The 16,377-nt window shown below is 39.7% G+C and overlaps 1 protein-coding gene across 2 annotated transcripts in view; it reads left to right on the forward strand.

Moving 5' to 3' along the window:
- Positions 1 to 16,090: 16,090 nt before the first annotated feature.
- The window catches only part of SNAP25 (synaptosome associated protein 25), a 560,791-nt gene continuing 560,504 nt past the window's right edge, over positions 16,091 to 16,377 (forward strand). Inside the window, exon 1 of one of the 2 annotated variants that reach the window (XM_044056714.1) lies at positions 16,091 to 16,272. The gene's annotated coding sequence lies outside the window, so the exon portion shown is untranslated. The remainder of the gene's footprint in view (positions 16,273 to 16,377) is intronic. The other variant, XM_044056704.1, reaches the window with a different exon arrangement.

Raw genomic sequence — 16,377 nt, forward strand, 5'->3', positions numbered from 1 at the left:
GAAAAGCTCCACTATCTAATACATGGTAAAAAAAAGTATAAACACAATACATAAGTCATTTCAAGCACAAAAAGCATATACACAATACATAAGGCATATTTTGGATGCAGTCAGTATACCTATGCATATCCATGACACAGAAACCTCTGGTATAGGACAGATTGAGGAGACATAATTGATCAGGCTAGTGTGGTTACTCTGGTTGCTTTGCCTGGTAGCCATCATGAAGGCATGGTGCCACACATGAGGGGTAGTAGAGGTGCTTAGAGGAGGCCTACTGTCCACTCTCCTTTTGATGTTGGCATGTCATTATATGCCACCAGACCTTTTTTGTAGGACCATAGTGTAGGCACAGGTTCATTCCACCAGGGCCTTGGAAGAGATAGTGCACTATTAAATGTCATGCATTCTGACATGAGTGATTCCCTGAACCATGTGGGACAAGTCCTTGGGCAGGATGAATGACACACTGGATTTGGGCAGTGTCTGTGATGGAACATCTGTTGGGGAAGGGTAGGCATCTATATTGCTTGACAGCCACTAACGTTGATGCTAGCAGACATGGCCGGGCAAGATCCAGTTCCCCTCATGACATTACATCCACTGCTCTGTCAGTGATTACTGTGTCCAAACTCAGATGTGGTAGGCCATGGGGTTATGGTCCTGGACATAAGCCATAATGAGATCTCATCCAGCAGACATTGCTCATGTTCAGGTCGGACCCCAACTTCTAGCCAGGGCTGTGGAAGTAACAGTGCAACTCCTGGCAGAGGTGGTTCTCATGAGTTGGGAGCAACAACACTGAAATGAGTAATCTACCATGCACTTCACACACATGTAAACTATCTAAACAGTACTGTTGAGTGATATATATCTGTTATTACTAGCCCTGAGCACTGTATACTCTGGCAGATACATGCATTTCTTATTGCACATACTCATTTCTTTGGTGTCAGCCTTGCCCACCCCCCCTTCACTGATGATGACTGTGCCTGTGCACATATCTCTGTATCTTAGGGATGCAAATATGTCTGATGCACACAGTGGATAGCTAATGCTTGCTTATTCACAAGTTTACATTTATCAATCTGCATTACAGAATAAAATGTTGTTGAATTCCTGTTTATACTCATTTTGGAATGATTGCTTTTATAATTGTTAAATATCATTTATATCAGTTAGCACTGTCATTTCAGCATTGGAAGCAGTAGGTACTTCAATCGGGTCTATATTATAACATCGAAGTTCTCTAACATCGAATGTTATAATATCGAACCCGTAATGTCGAATGCTGAAAACAGCAAAGGTGCAGGACATCAAATTCTTTCCCAGGAAAAGAATTTGGTGGGCTGTTGCTGTGGCTTCGCTGTTTTCAGCGTTCGATATGTTGGAGCATTACGGGTCGTATTCAGGTAAGTATGCGATTGTGTGTAGGTTAGGGGGCGGGTTAGGTGAGTTAGGGTTAGGAAGCGGGTCAGGTAAGTGTGCGGTTGTGTGGACGTTAGTGTTAGGGTGCGGGTTCAGGTAAGTGTGCGATTGTGTGTAGGTTAGGGTTAGGGGGTGGGTTAGGTGAGTTAGGGTTAGGGTGCGGGCGAGGTGAGTGTGCGATAGTGACAGACCTTAGGGTTAGGGTTGGGTTAAGGTAAGTGGAAACCTACTACTGTATGTAAAGTCTAGTTTAGGTGTAGGATTTTAAGTGTATGTGTGCAGATGGCTGTTTTTTGTGTGTGTTTGTGCTGTGTGTGTTTCTCACAATAGCAAATTTTTTCCCTGGGAAAAAAATTTGCTATTCTGACTGTTTGATGTTTTCACACTTCGGTGTTTAGGGTTCGATATAATAACATTCGATGTTAGAAAACTTCAATGTTATGATATAGTCCCCTTCAATCTTGCCTCGTGGTGTAGTTTTGCAAATAAGGGTATAGTTGATCCTTTCCATTTTTTGTAAATGTTGGTCAATTGAAATGCTTGATGCACAGTATTGTTTGTAATATATAAGTGAACATAGTAACAATCTGACTGGAGATATTACTGACATAACTGTACACCTCAGAGAAAAAAAGTGATTAGTTCTATAACTTTTTTTCTTTACAGGTTCCTCACTTACCTTGTCATCACTGGAGGTACAAATTGTGTCCTTGTAGGTTGCCCCTTTCTGATGCTATCAGAAAACAGCCATTACATAGTTAAGTAAAGGTTATGCTGTTTGAAAAGCATCAGTTTTCATATTTGTATGTGGTGGGGGGGAATCTTAGGAACTGAGCTAGGTAGTGTGTGTGTTTGCTATCCTAATACCTGTTAGCTACAGCCAGGGCATATTGTGCATGCCTTTGTCTGCCAGCACCATCTGCAGCTGGTAGTTCTCTCTCTCAGAATCTTCATCTGTCTCTGCAGCTGCTGGCCCTACCTGCTGTCCTTGAAACTGTGGTTCAGTCCCTTGCTGTCCTTGTTGAAGCTGTTTCCTGAGTATTATATTGTGTAAATATAAAAGCAAAGAAAGTGGAGGAATCAAAAGTGTCCAAAAATATTAATGTATAAATAGAGAAAAGACACTTTGGCTGGAGATAAAAACACTTTAATGCAAATAAAAATAACAAAAAGGTAAGCACTTTCGAGGCAACCCTCTTCTTCAGACCTTTTCTCTATTATATTGTGTAACATGGCACAGACTGTAAGTACTCTCGCAGAGGTGCCAGTACTTTAGTGCACCTCTTGATGTGTGTAGACAATGGACATATATTCTATGAAGTTTCTAGTTTGAGCATGGGGATCATCATATCCTTGTTCAATGGTGTTGTATGAGTTTCTCATGAGTGTCATGAATCAGGTCTCCAATGCATAACCTGAATCTCCCACTAGATGACCTTGAGGAATGTCACCCTAGCAAACTTGGTGCACAGATCACAAGTCTGCCATATGTGTGAGTCATGGAAACTGCCTGGGTTACCTGCACAGAAAATGTAGATGATCCCTTGAGCATTAGAGACAACCTGACAGTCTATAGAGTGGTAACCTTTTCTGCTGACATACCTCCTTCCTTATTCCATAGATTGATGGGGCTTTTATTTCTATATGTGTGAAATCTATGGTGCCCAACACTTAGGGAAGTATGTTACTGTACAGAATTCCTGGATTGGTCTTGCTCTCTCCTGTGGGTTCGTTTGAAACAGATATGCTGCCTTGGATGTAGTAGTATTGCATTTAAAAACTAATGGTGTATTCTAGAGGCTGATGCCTGTGACACCTCTAATATATGCCCAGTGGGGCTCCAGAATGTAGTAGTAGCTAGTATATATAATGTTAATCAGAAGTCTGGCAGCAGCACCACCTGGATTTAAAGCCTGTTGCCCATACAGCATAATAATAGTAGCAGCAACCCCTAACATGCTTTTTTCTAAGTGTAATCATGCTGTATTCCAAAGACTTTTGGTGTACAAGTGTCCACCATTGCTTTATAGGTTCCTGAACAGCTCTGCAATGTTGGAGTGGTTAATTAGCTTGTACTTTGGCTGTTTATGCTTTCTTTAGCATATTTCGCCATTTCCCTTTGTTTGACAACTCTACACATCATGTAGAGCTATTTAACATTATAGCTACACTTAATGTATCTGTTAATAAATTTGGCCCTTAATCTTATGCAGAAGGTTTGCTACTATATGTACAGCCGGTTGTTCATTTTACTAGATTGATAACATACTTGTAAATATAAAAATTAAGCATGTCTAAGTTCAAATATTAGTTTTATAAAGGTTTTAGTTTTGAGGGGTGTTTAGGAGGTAATTGTTTAATAGGCAAGTTTTTGCAGTCCTTGCTACTCAGTTTAGAGGAAGGTTAGTAATTCCTAGACCTAGTATTAAAAACATGGGTGAGCAAATCCAACTTTAGCAAGAGACCAGATTGCTTTCTGATAAAAATTTTTATTTTTTTCTATGGAAAACATATGTTTTAGGCCTTGGCACTTTTTTGAAGGGGTGTGTCATGTAGTGGTAGTAAAAGACTTGAAAGTGTGTGAGTGAGTGTGTGTGTGTGTGTGTGTGTGTGTGTGTGTGTGTGTGTGTGTGTGTGTGTGTGTGTGTGTGTGTGTGTGCGCGTATGTGTGTGTGTGTCCTCAAAAATTAGAGACCAATTTTATGGTAATTTTATTTTACTGGCATTTGTGAAAATTATTTACATTTTAAAGGGAGGGTTCTATTAAGATACAAGAAATTGGGGGCTTACTATAATGTGCCCAGTGTTTTTTTGTTACATACAACACTTGAGCTATTATATGCAGAATGGTTTTGTGGGTCATTATTTGGTAATTTTATATGAAGACTTGCCAGAAAGTTAGTTGAAATCAGTAAACAATTTTATGTTGCAAATGCCAAGAGGAAACTGTTAAAGAAGATAATTAACGTCAAGTATGGGCAGTGCAGTGGTGCAGCAGTTACCATTGTCACTTCACAGCAAAAGGTTCTCCAGTTGGATTCTTAGTTGGGGTGCCTTATGTGTGGCGTCTGCATGTACTCCCTGTATTCATGTGGGATTCCTCTGAGTACTTCAGTTTCCTCCCACATTCCAAAGACATGCATCTGCAGCGGTTCTCCCCAGGTCTCTGCTGAAAATAGGCTCTGTCCTAATCTAACATTCCAGGTCAATAAATGTTAAATAAATAAATAATTGTGTTAGTTATACAACTGTGGTTTTATTATATCTCAAGATCTATTTGATTATTTATTTTATTTTATTTTCAGTTTGATTACCGGGGAAGTCCACTGGGCCAGAATGTACCCATTTTCAGTGGAGGCCCGGGAGGAAAAGCTCCATAAGCAACACGAATACAAAAAAGGTTACATAATGCAAAGGTAAAATGCATATATAAATTCATACAATCAGGAACAGCAAATGCATAAATTGTACATTACAAACGGAATTAAAGGCAATAGATAATACAGTTTACAGGTATTTACATTCAGAGCAATAAGTTTCAGCTGTCTGAAAAATGAGCATCTGAGGTTACTTGATATTTACAATATTTACATACTTGGAGTCAAGAGAGAGAACTTGCTTAATCTGAGGATTTCAGCTTAGGTTTGTTTTAGGAGAATAGAAAATAAAGTTGTAGGGTAGCGTGGAGCAAGGAGTATGGAGAGCTCAAAGGCAAAATTTCTTTGAATTTATGTAGGGAGAAAGCAAGAACATTTACGTTTAGTAAACAGGTATGAGAAAAGTTGGGTCTTGAAGGATTCAGAGTTAGGTATAGTCCTAAGTGAAGGAGGGAGAGAGTTCCATTTTTTGCCTAGAGTGAAAGAGAGAAGGAGTTGGCCTGCAGGACGTTTGGGTTTGTGGATGGAGATTAAATGTTGGTGTTTAGATCTCAGAGATCTGATTGGGATGTAAGGGGGAAGGATGTTTGTTAAGGCTGGGCATTTATCTGGATAGAATATTAATTTGTGAGCGGTGGTTAGTTGGAGATAGTCTAGGTGTTTAGAGAGTTCCAGCCAGTTCAGAGATTGTAGGGTAAGGCAGTGGTGAGTAGAGGTTTTGGATTTAGTTGTAAATTTAGAAATCTTATTATAGCAAATTTCGAGTTTAGATGTGTTGGAAGAAGACATGTTAGTTAGAAGAGGGGCTCCATATAGTAAAGAAGGTAGGAGGTAGGTAGTTGCTATAGTATGCCTGGAGGAGTTGGAGAGAAAGCGGTTCTTCCTATAGAGCATACCTAGCGTTTGGTGGGTTTTCTTTATGTTTTGTTGTATGTGGATATCAAATTTAAGGTGTTCGTCTATGGTAAAGCCAAGGGGTTTTGCAGAAGGGACCGCTTCTATAGAAGTGTTGCTTTGGCTTAGGACTTTGAAAGCATTTTTGTTGAAAGAGAAAGCCCTGGAGGGAGGGAAAAGAAGTATTTTAGCTTTATTAGAGTTGAGAGAGATATGGTTGTGGTGCATCCAGTTCTCAGTAGTGGAAAAAGCTATTTGGGTTTTAGTCAGTAGTTCAGGTAGGTTAGAGGTGGCACAGACTAAGATAAAGTCATCAGCGTATTGGATAACTGTTGTGTCAGGGATGACAGCGTGAAGGTTATTTAGGAAGATGTTGAAAAGCACCGGTGGGTGTTGGCAAGAAGGAGGAGGTAGAGTTCTTCCATCTGACAGCTTGAGATCTGTCTGATAGGTAGCTGGAGAAACAGGATAGGGTATCAGGGGAGAGATGAAGGTTGGTGAGATGAAAGAGAAGGTGCTTGTGGGAGATGGTTTCAAAAGCTTTAGAAAGATCTAACAGTATTGTGGATACTAGTAATCCAGAATCCCGAGGAGGTAGAGTTCTTCCATCTGACAGCTTGAGATCTGTCTGATAGGTAGCTGGAGAAACAGGATAGGGTATCAGGGGAGAGATGAAGGTTGGTGAGATGAAAGAGAAGGTGCTTGTGGGAGATGGTTTCAAAAGCTTTAGAAAGATCTAACAGTATTGTGGATACTAGTAATCCAGAATCCCGGGCTTGATTTATTGTTTCTAAGAAGGATAGTAAGGCAGTAATGGTGCAGTGGCCAGGGCGGAAGTCATGCTGGGTGGGTGTTATGAGGTGGTTCTGAGTTAAGAAAGGCATAGGTTGGTGGTGGACACATTTTTCTAGAATTTTTCATATTGGCGAGAGTAGGGCAATTGGGCAGAAGTTGGAGATATTGGTGTTTTTGCCTCCTTTGTGAAGAGATAGAATGAAGGCAGATCGCCAAAGTTTGGGTACATATGACTCTTTATTTTTTATGAACTTGAGTGGGAAATATTTAGAAAGAGATAGGGATTCTTCAGGAAGATATTTTTAAGAATGCAGTTATTACAAAAACTATGAACTGTGGTTACTGAATCATCTTTCAATTATTGCTAGTGCAAGGGCTAATGACATATAAAAATACTAAGAAAAGAAACCATACATGTGAGCATCCTATTTCTAATGCATTCACTGAAATTGACAGAATACACACATTTTAAGAAAAATGTTATAAAATATAAATGTTTACAGTTTAGTTCTATTTCAGTCTTTGGGTTTGATATTAGAATTATTTGTTATGCAGTTAAAAATAACATTGTCCCTCCATATAAATAGCAGTTATTTTGAATGTTTGCCTTATGGAGAACTTGGATGGCTCAGTGCTATTGTTTATTTAACACATTAACATCTATGTGGTATGGAATGTCATACCTATGGCTGCCCAGACACATCTTGCATTCCAGAGCATTTTCTGAAAAATAAACTTAAAAAGCATAAGATAAACAAATGTAAATATTTTGTAAACAATGATAGCTACTGAAACTATACAAATAGCAATGTCATCAGTAGGAAGTATTCTTTACAGTGATAATAACTGGTGTAGTCATAGTTTTTCAAGAAATACTGTAATATATTATAAAGTCATATCGCGGTGGTGCAGCGGTAGCATTGTTGCCTCACAGCAAGAGGTTCTCCCATTCGATTATCGGCTGGAGTGCAGGGAGTGCCTTCTGTGTGGAGTCTGCATGTCCTCCCCTCAGTTGGGTGGGCATTCGAAAGACATGCGTAAATGGGCGTGCCTTCATTGAAGGTTGAACGTCGAGCTGGCACCTCGGCGTTCATGAAAATCTACTGCCAATCATTAGTGGACTGGAGTTCCGCTGTGGCGACCCCTAACCGGGAAAAGCCGAAAGACAACAGCAACTGTAATATATTATAAAACACAAACCCCCTCAAATTATATTTTTCTATACTTTCACAAAGTTTCATATCTTGAAAACAATAAAACCTAGACATATATTGTTAGAACATTTTTTTAACCAGACATAAGCTTTCACATGACAAGAAGAAATTCTTCTGTAAGTGCATCTTTCTTTAGATATTTACATAAATGTGAAAACATATAGTTAATTATATAATTAGCAAGACAAATAATATTGTATATCTCTTAAAATGTGCAACTTACAGTGCAAATGTCACAAAGACAGCTTTCTTCAACAACATTTAAGGTTCCACTCAATGTCGTACAATAGTTTGTAAGTCACTCAGTTTTTGAAGTGAAAAATATGTCAGAAATGTTGATAATTTTCATAATTACTAGCAAACAAATACCAATATTTCCATTATAGTGTGATATTAACCAGCATCGAGAGTGAATTGTCTTACACATTGGGGCTTTATGCCATACAGCTCAATAACATGTAGGTCTCTCAGTTATAAAAATATGAACATAAATTTGAAAATATGGCTAATAAGTGGCAAACAAAGATTAATTTCTTTACTGCTGGACATCCTAGATGAACAATCTTACTGTAATTTTGGTATAGACTTCTTGTCCTTTCTAATGCTGCCTATTTTTAGCTGCTAAGTCATTTTGTTAAAAAAGCCAGACCCAAAAAGTTCTAGATGCCATAAGGTTGTATGGGTGTGAACTGAAGTATACAAAAAAGGAATTATAGACTTGAGTAGGTTAAAAAAACTGTGGCAATTACTGGATATTTTTCCAAGATATTTTGAGACTTACACAAAATATTTGTTTTATTTTTAAGTACTGTTTTGAAAAATATAATATGCTTTCCTGAAATGTATTGTACATCTTCTAGAAATACCTACTTTTTAATAAGTACAATAGGATTTGAACATCTACTTGACATACCATCACCCTAGGCAGATGGAACCGTGATTTAACATTTGATCCACAGAACATCACATCAGGAGTTCAGTACCCTCCTTATGCAGCACTACAGTGAAAGCTAGTCAGGTAATAATTACAAATATAAAGGTTAGATAATGTTTACAAATGAATGAAATGGATGGTATGGAAATATAATTCCAGGTATATGAAGAAAAAGAGAAAATAAATAGCTAATGTTTTTAATATTCAATTGCATCTGTCGAAATGTCTGAATCCAAAGTGATGAAGCAATATATTTTAAACATCTATGTGTGTACTATAAATTGAATACTCCCAAAGATGATATGCAAAACATGTTGTAATAATGTCAAAAACACTCACACTGACACAACTATGCATGCAGCACGAATCAGCATCAGAGCATGCAAACTTTAATTTAAAAAGACAAAGAAAATATTATTTTTTTGCACCACCACACCACCTACTAATTATATATACTAACTTTGAGATCACACAAACATGGAGTAAGGGCATATTCTCCAACCCTGAGAATTGTGCCATCATGACACCTATCAACCAGCTGCTTAGCTGATCATAAATGGTTGATTAAAACAGCATCAATCAGACACACAATTGATGACTAAGAGGGAACCCATATATATGGGTTAATATATATGCTGTGAGTCAGGTATATCACTCATGTGTTTCATTGCTTCTTTGGTGCAGGGATGAGTTCCCTTAGCCCTCAACTGCCTATCAGTATTGTGTGATGAGACTAAGCTTTTTGATGGTCCTCTTTGATAAGTAAATTTAGTTAGGACCTATGACTCTATGAACCTATAAAGTAAGTTCATAGGTTCATTAGTAGGTACTAGGCTATCTGCCCGAAGGCATTTATAAGCCTAGCTAGAATGTGTTGGCTTTTGCCACCCACTTAGATTAGTTCCCTGTGCCTCTGTCCAGCAGAGCCACTGAAGTGACCCCTGAGGTAAACTTTCTGTTTCCCATCCACTCGTCAAGATTTCTCTTGAAGAGTGTTAGCGAGGAGCTCTGCCTAATGTAGATTGGAATCTCGTTCCAAAGCATGGGAAGTCTCTGGGACAGGAACCTAACCCTCTAGCACATCCTATTTATTGTTGTGGTGAGGTTTAGGTCCCTAGAGCATGTGGCTCGAGGGGATATGGTTTTCTTTAGATGGAGCATGCCCATCAATTCTGGGTTGGACATGGCCTTGTATATCAGGCAGAGATCACTTCTGGGTAGGTGGTATGCAACCGAGTACAGCTGGAATTTCTTTAGTCGAGCTGCATAGGGCATCTGTTTGAGGCCAGTGATCCTCTTAGTGAGGTACTTCTGAGGTCTTTCCAGCTGTTGCAGGTGTCTTGTAAGGTACATCCCAAATGGGGCGTTGTACTCTATGATGGGTCTGATGAGTGATGAGTAGAGGGGCACAATGACCTCTTTTGATCTGGATGTGAACCCTTTTGTGATTAGGTGGGCCACATAGAAGGATTTTCTAACCGCTTTGGCAATGTGATTATCAAAGGAGAGATTACTACCTACTTGGGTCCCCAGATCCCTTATTACGTCTTCCATATTTAGGGGACTACCACCTATGTGGTAGTTTGTGGGTACTTTGTTTTTTTCCAAAGGGGATGACTATGCTCTTTTTGGCATTTAGCTTGAGGCCATGATTTTGACACCAGGTATCTGTCTCAGTGAGACCCTTTTGGAGGATGTCTTTGTCAACCAGAGAGTCAATTATAGCCCCTAGTTTGCAGTCGTCTGTGAACTTGGTCAGCCATAGTCCTCCTGTGTTTGCCTGTACCACTGAGAAGTATATGCCGAACAGGAGGGATCCTAGGACTGAGCTCTGGGGAATGCCACTTGTAACCAGTTTAAAGTCAGACCTAGCTCCCGCAACTCTTACCATGTAGGTTCTGTCTTTGAGCCAGTTGGCAACCCATCTCATGACATAGGGGTTTATGTTTAGACTGTTGAGCTTGTCTATAATACCAGAATGGGGAATGGTGTTGAAGGCCTTTGCGAGGTCTAGGTAGGCTGTGTGGACCACCCTTCCCTCATCTATAGCTTTGGTAACTGTCTCAAAGAAGTCCACCAGATTTAGGAGGCATGATCTGCCCTTAACAAAGCCGAAATGGGTAGGGTCCAGTGATTGGAGGTTCCCAATGTCCCTGTTAATGAGTTCCATGATGATGCACTCCATAACCTTGCAGACCAAGCTGGTCAGGCTTATAGGATGATAGTTCCCAGGGTCTGTTGTGGCTCCACTTTTGTGGAGTGGAATAACCATTGCTGTGCACCACTCTATGGGTATGTAGCCTGTGGAGAAGCTGAGTTTGAACAGTGTGTTTAGGTGAGGGGTTAGTTCATCTTTGAGCTCGTGTAGGATGCACCCTGGGACACTGTCCAGTCCCATTGATGCTGTGTTTTTGGCTTCGGAGAAGACTGTTTTAACCTGAGTGTCTGTGATTTCAGGGGCTCTACATTCTTCTGGTATGGTTATGGGCCCTTTTGGGGTGTGAGAGGGGGGTGAAGTTTGTACTGAACCTGTCTGCCAGGATGTTGGCGATATCGGTCGGTTCAGTGTATTTTGTGCCATTCTGCACTAACTCTGAGCAGATCTGAGAATTGTCACTTAGATTCTTGACATAGCTAAAGAATGCCTTGTGGTAATCTTTGGAGTCCTTGGCAATTTTTCTTTCGAAGCTAGCCTTGGATGATTTTATGAGGGATCGTAGTTTCTTGCTGATACTGATCAGGGATGTCTTCCCTTCTTGGGATTTTACTCTTTTCTGTACTAGTTTCCTCCTTCTATTGTATAGCTTGTTTATGGCAGGGGTCCACCAGACTGGTTTCCTTTTCTTGGAGGAGTGAGTCTTGGTTTTGCTTGGGATAGCATGACCCATGCATTCTTGTAGGTGCCCGTAGAATGCATTAGTAAAGGATTTTGCAACTTGGACAGCATTATCCTTTAGCATGGGGGTTTTGAAACTTTCCACCTCAGTCTTAAGTAACGTGAAGTTTGCTTTTGATAAGTTTTTCATGGTGGTTTCCTTGACTGGGGGTGGGGGCGGAATGTAGATACCCAGAGTGATTAGTTTATGGTCAGAGCTAATCAGCGAGGGGTTGACCTCTGGTGTGGAACACCGGTCGCCAATGATGGTGATGACCAGGTCCAATATATTGTCACCTCTGGTGGGGGTGTTGACCAGTTGATCCAGGGCATTTAAGTTTATAAATTCTAGGAAATGTTGAGCAAGGGAGTTAGTACTTGAGTAGTTCTCCCAGTTAATGTTTTGGTAATTGAAATCACCCAATATTAGGGTGTTTGGTAGGACCTTTATTTTTCTCAGTGTTTCCAGAAACGCGGAATGGGGGTCCTTGGACATGGTGGGTGATCTGTAGCAAGCTACAATTTGAATTGCAGTTTTGCCTGTAGTTAGTTGCACGTGAATGATCTCTGAAGCATTGTGCTGTGCCACCAACTTGGAGGTGTGGGTATCCTTGATGAATATGGATACACCCCCGCCTTTTGTATTTTGGTCTGGGTTCTGTGGCCGAAATGTATGGTATGAGTTGTAGCCTGGTAGTGCTGGGGTGCTCTCTGGAGCCTTAAACCAGGTTTTTGTCACTGCACATATATCGATTTTCTCCACACTGAGGAGTGCCTTGAATGAATGCATTTTGAGGTTTAGACTTCTGGCATTGAGTAGCATTACTCTCAGTTTTTTGTTACTTGTGCTATTTACGGCAGTGGGTTTGTCTTTTGAGCCTTACCTAAAAAAGGCACTATGGAGGTGGCAAGAGCCTTGGCCAGTATTCAAAAGCCTAAGGGTGACAGGTGCAAGCCATTTCTAGTGAAGCAGCATGGCTTGTCGAGCATGTCATCCCAGGTGGACAGACAATGGATCCCCTTTGAATGACACCAGAAGCTTAGCCAATTGTTGAAATTGATCATTTTTTCTTTATACCATGGTATAATTCTTGGTGAGGACAGGATGCTACTCAGGGTCAGGGTCATACCGGCCTGGGCTACATGATCAGAGAGCTCTTCCATGTCTCTTTTCATGTAGTCCAGGGAGGTATAGTTCAGGTCATTCACACCAACATGAACAATGACAGAGTCATATTTGTGCCTGTTCTGGAGTGACCTGAGTGCTTGTGTTATGTGGCGGATCCTAGCACCTGCCAGCAGCTAACAGTAACCTTCTCCTTGTTCAGCCTAGTTAGTGAGACGTCAGTGTGCCTGACTATCGAGTCACCTATTCCTAATGTGTTGGGTATGTTATTTTGCCTTATGGGCTGTGATTGTGTGGCACACTGGTTTTGTGAAGTGTGTGTTTCATGGTTTGTGTTGGGGGGGTGAAGATTGTTTGGATGTCTGCTTTGGAGGTCTCTGTTGCTTTTGCAGATTTTTATTTAGAGCCTCTGAGTATGTTTTCATGTATTTATGTGTGTTTTTTGCCGGTGATGGTTTAATAGGTCTATGTGAGACTGGTGGTGTGATGCAAGTAATTCCCGTCTCCTCTTGACTGTCTGATCCAGTCTTGGGTTGAGAGAGCTTAGCCTCCAGTTTGACTGCATAATTGCATTTTTCTCATGTATTAGTGTTTGGTTGTAGGAGTGGGTTGTCTGTGTAAATGAGGCAGTTTTAACATTGCCTCAAAATGCCCAGATTCCCCAATTGGACTGGAGAGTACACCTGAAACTGCCCTTTGGGCATGCCTGGATGGGTACAGTGAACTGTTTTATTGATTGGCTGGTAAGGTTGACTAGAGAGCCTTGTCCTTCTGTACAGTATAGGGGAGTCTAGTGCTGGGGTTTATTAGTGCTTGCTATGAGTTTTGAGCAAGTGCCGGGCTGAGAAATGAATGGTTTGAGTGCTTAAGTTGAAAGTTTGTCTAGTTCCAAGGGAAAAATTGAAGAGGAGACTTTGTGGAGCAAGAATAGTTATACCCTAGCTAACCGATGCTGCCCGGCGTGCAAAACCATGCAAATGTGTTTTTTATAGCAGGGAAATGAAAGAGATAGAAATTAGCCCAAAATGGCCAATAAACTACTAATTTCCTGGGCTGAAACCACTCCTCCAGGGACAGATAGGCTGCTCCAAGCTCCCCTCTCTCATAGGTGAACAGAGAAACTTTTTTCTATCCAAGTAAAGTATGGGCAAACACAGAAACATGTAACACAGCACTGAATTCAGCACTATCCTGAAAACTGGACTATACTAGCTTAGAAAGGTGGGAGATAAGTATATATATATTTTTTTTTCAGAAAATAAAGCAGATACAATTAAAAGGGCATATTCTCCAGCTCTAAATAAGACGAGTCACCCAAGTAGCTCCACTATCACGTGATGCCAATTTAATTTACCAAATATTTTCAGGAAATTACTTCAGCAGCACTTAGTCTAACTGACAGTATAGACCTAATTCTAATCAAATAGGATAACGCTTATTTTACTGAAGAACAAATTGATAACTGTCTGGTGAAAGAATATCTGCCAACTCTGTATAGACGCTCAAAATTATATTAATCTTGTTGTGTCTGACAGACTCATGAACCTTGATCATGTTATGGATACTGAAATAAAATTAGGTAATAGGATTTGTTCAGACTGCTGCTGAACAGGAAATGCATATTAAACTATTAAATACTAGAAAGAATCAGTTCATTCCCAGATTTTCATTCTCAGCTTATCATTAAAGAAACTGAAAACATTTATTCATACTCTTTTGAATGTTAGCATAAGCTGCAGCCTCATATCTTCAGTCATGTATGACTGTGCACTTTAAACACACTTCTTTGGCTTATGTTTATATCTTCATATTTAATTGGCAGCTGTGTCTCATTTAAACATTTGTTACTTAACAAGCTATTGTGTCAAGCTTATCACATTTAAATGCATACCATATTTTATGTCTTTTGACACTTTTGTCATTATCCCTCTTGGCAAAAATGTGTATCATGCTACATGTTTTCAGCAACAATATATATTATCAAGATGAAAATCTATAGCTCTACTTCTGACGGTCAGATCAGCTTACACTTTAAGAAAGTGCTGGAATAATTTTACTAATGTGAGTGCCCCGACATATATTCATCAGAGATAAGAATTCCCTAATGGAATTATCTTTCCTCCCATAAATAGGTTTTCACAACTTGTGTAAGAGGTAATTTTCTGATAAATATTTTACTCATAAAGAAGCAAATAATGATTGCTAAGAGTCATACTACTGATGACACATAAATTAATACGTGCATGCTAACATATATTGGTAATCTGTATATGTTTCAAAAGTGTATGAAGTTGTATCTTACATTTGGCACGTTTCATTATTACTTGCTGGAAAATGGTCTGCTTCTGAAAATTATTTCGGAGTTCAAGGTATGTTACATTAGGATCTGCAAAGTAATGCCTAAAGATGTGCATTATCCATTGTAGCTTTACTTGAACATACCCAAACAATCTGGCTTTTAATAAACTTCAGAATCTGTACAACGGGAAATGAAGAATATGAATAATAGCAAACATCACGAACACAGATGTCTTGCTAATATCTCAAAAAACAGTCCAAAGTGACTTTTTGTGCATTAACAACTGTTGAAACAGTTATAACTTGTGTCTACAACACTATGAAATTATAGTTTCCACTTTCTGTTAATAACTGTCGGTTACACATTTCATAAAATACAGAAAAGTCCTGTTAGGAGATCTGGGGAAGTGAACATTAATCAGTAAATAAATAGTGACTTTCTGTACTTGTACAAACGTGAGCACTATAAGCCACATGCAGCAGCTAGTAGACAATAATTGGTGAAATCATATATAATACCATGAGACCGTGTAGTAATCTGCAGTGTCTTGGGATTCAGGTGTGTCATTAAGCTGTTTTATTTTACTTTGACTATATTCCATAAACAAAACAGAAATAGCTGTTGCCACTCATGACATGCGTCATAGTCTCCATTTTCATAACGTGTAAAGCAAAAGAGATGTAACCAAAGCATTACGGTTCCAAGAATATACCGTTTGCTCTTTGTGCATTTTACAGCAATGTAACTTCATTCAGTCATTCATCTTCTACAGTATGTCATATCCCACAAAAAAGAAACGAATTGTCCCATAGTTTGCTGCCCACGTAGGCTTGCCTTATATGGAACATAGACAGTTGAGGAATACCCTGTTGGACCACCCCTTTGGCGAAAACAAATCACTGCTGCATTACCTCTGAATTATCACGTCAAATATGATGCACACTTGCCCTTATTCCCTCAAAACCCACAGTTTCGAACTGAAAGTTAACTATATTTCCTTTAAATGCAGGTTATTTAATCACATTTAGTTTTGGCCCTTTCCCTAAATCAGGAATAAATGCAAAGGATTGCAGTCTACTGCTTTTCTCTGATGACTCAAGCTTCCAGTGACTGCCCCCTCCCCCCGCACAGATTGCTATTAAAAGGGCTGACGTCAAACAGCGGCCATCTTTGGTGAAGGCAGCATTTACTCCATTGAAGAAGAAGACCTGAGGAGGTCAAGAGCAGCTGTTCTTTCTTCTGCAGCAGTAACAGCCTTTAAAACATTTTGCACCTGCAATACGTACATTTCGCTTGGGCAGTGCTGACTACATCCTCCACAGAAGAAGAGGTAAGAAAGCTGCATAAATCAGTACTTATTTTCAGGAAATATTTTTTGTACGGAATCTCTGTATCAGCGCATATTACCACCGTCAGTTTTAACTTCTTTTCTTTG

This window comes from Protopterus annectens, chromosome 1.part2 (genome assembly GCF_019279795.1).
Source record: "Protopterus annectens isolate FY-2018-M chromosome 1.part2, PAN1.0, whole genome shotgun sequence".
Classification (NCBI taxonomy): domain Eukaryota; kingdom Metazoa; phylum Chordata; order Ceratodontiformes; family Protopteridae; genus Protopterus; species Protopterus annectens.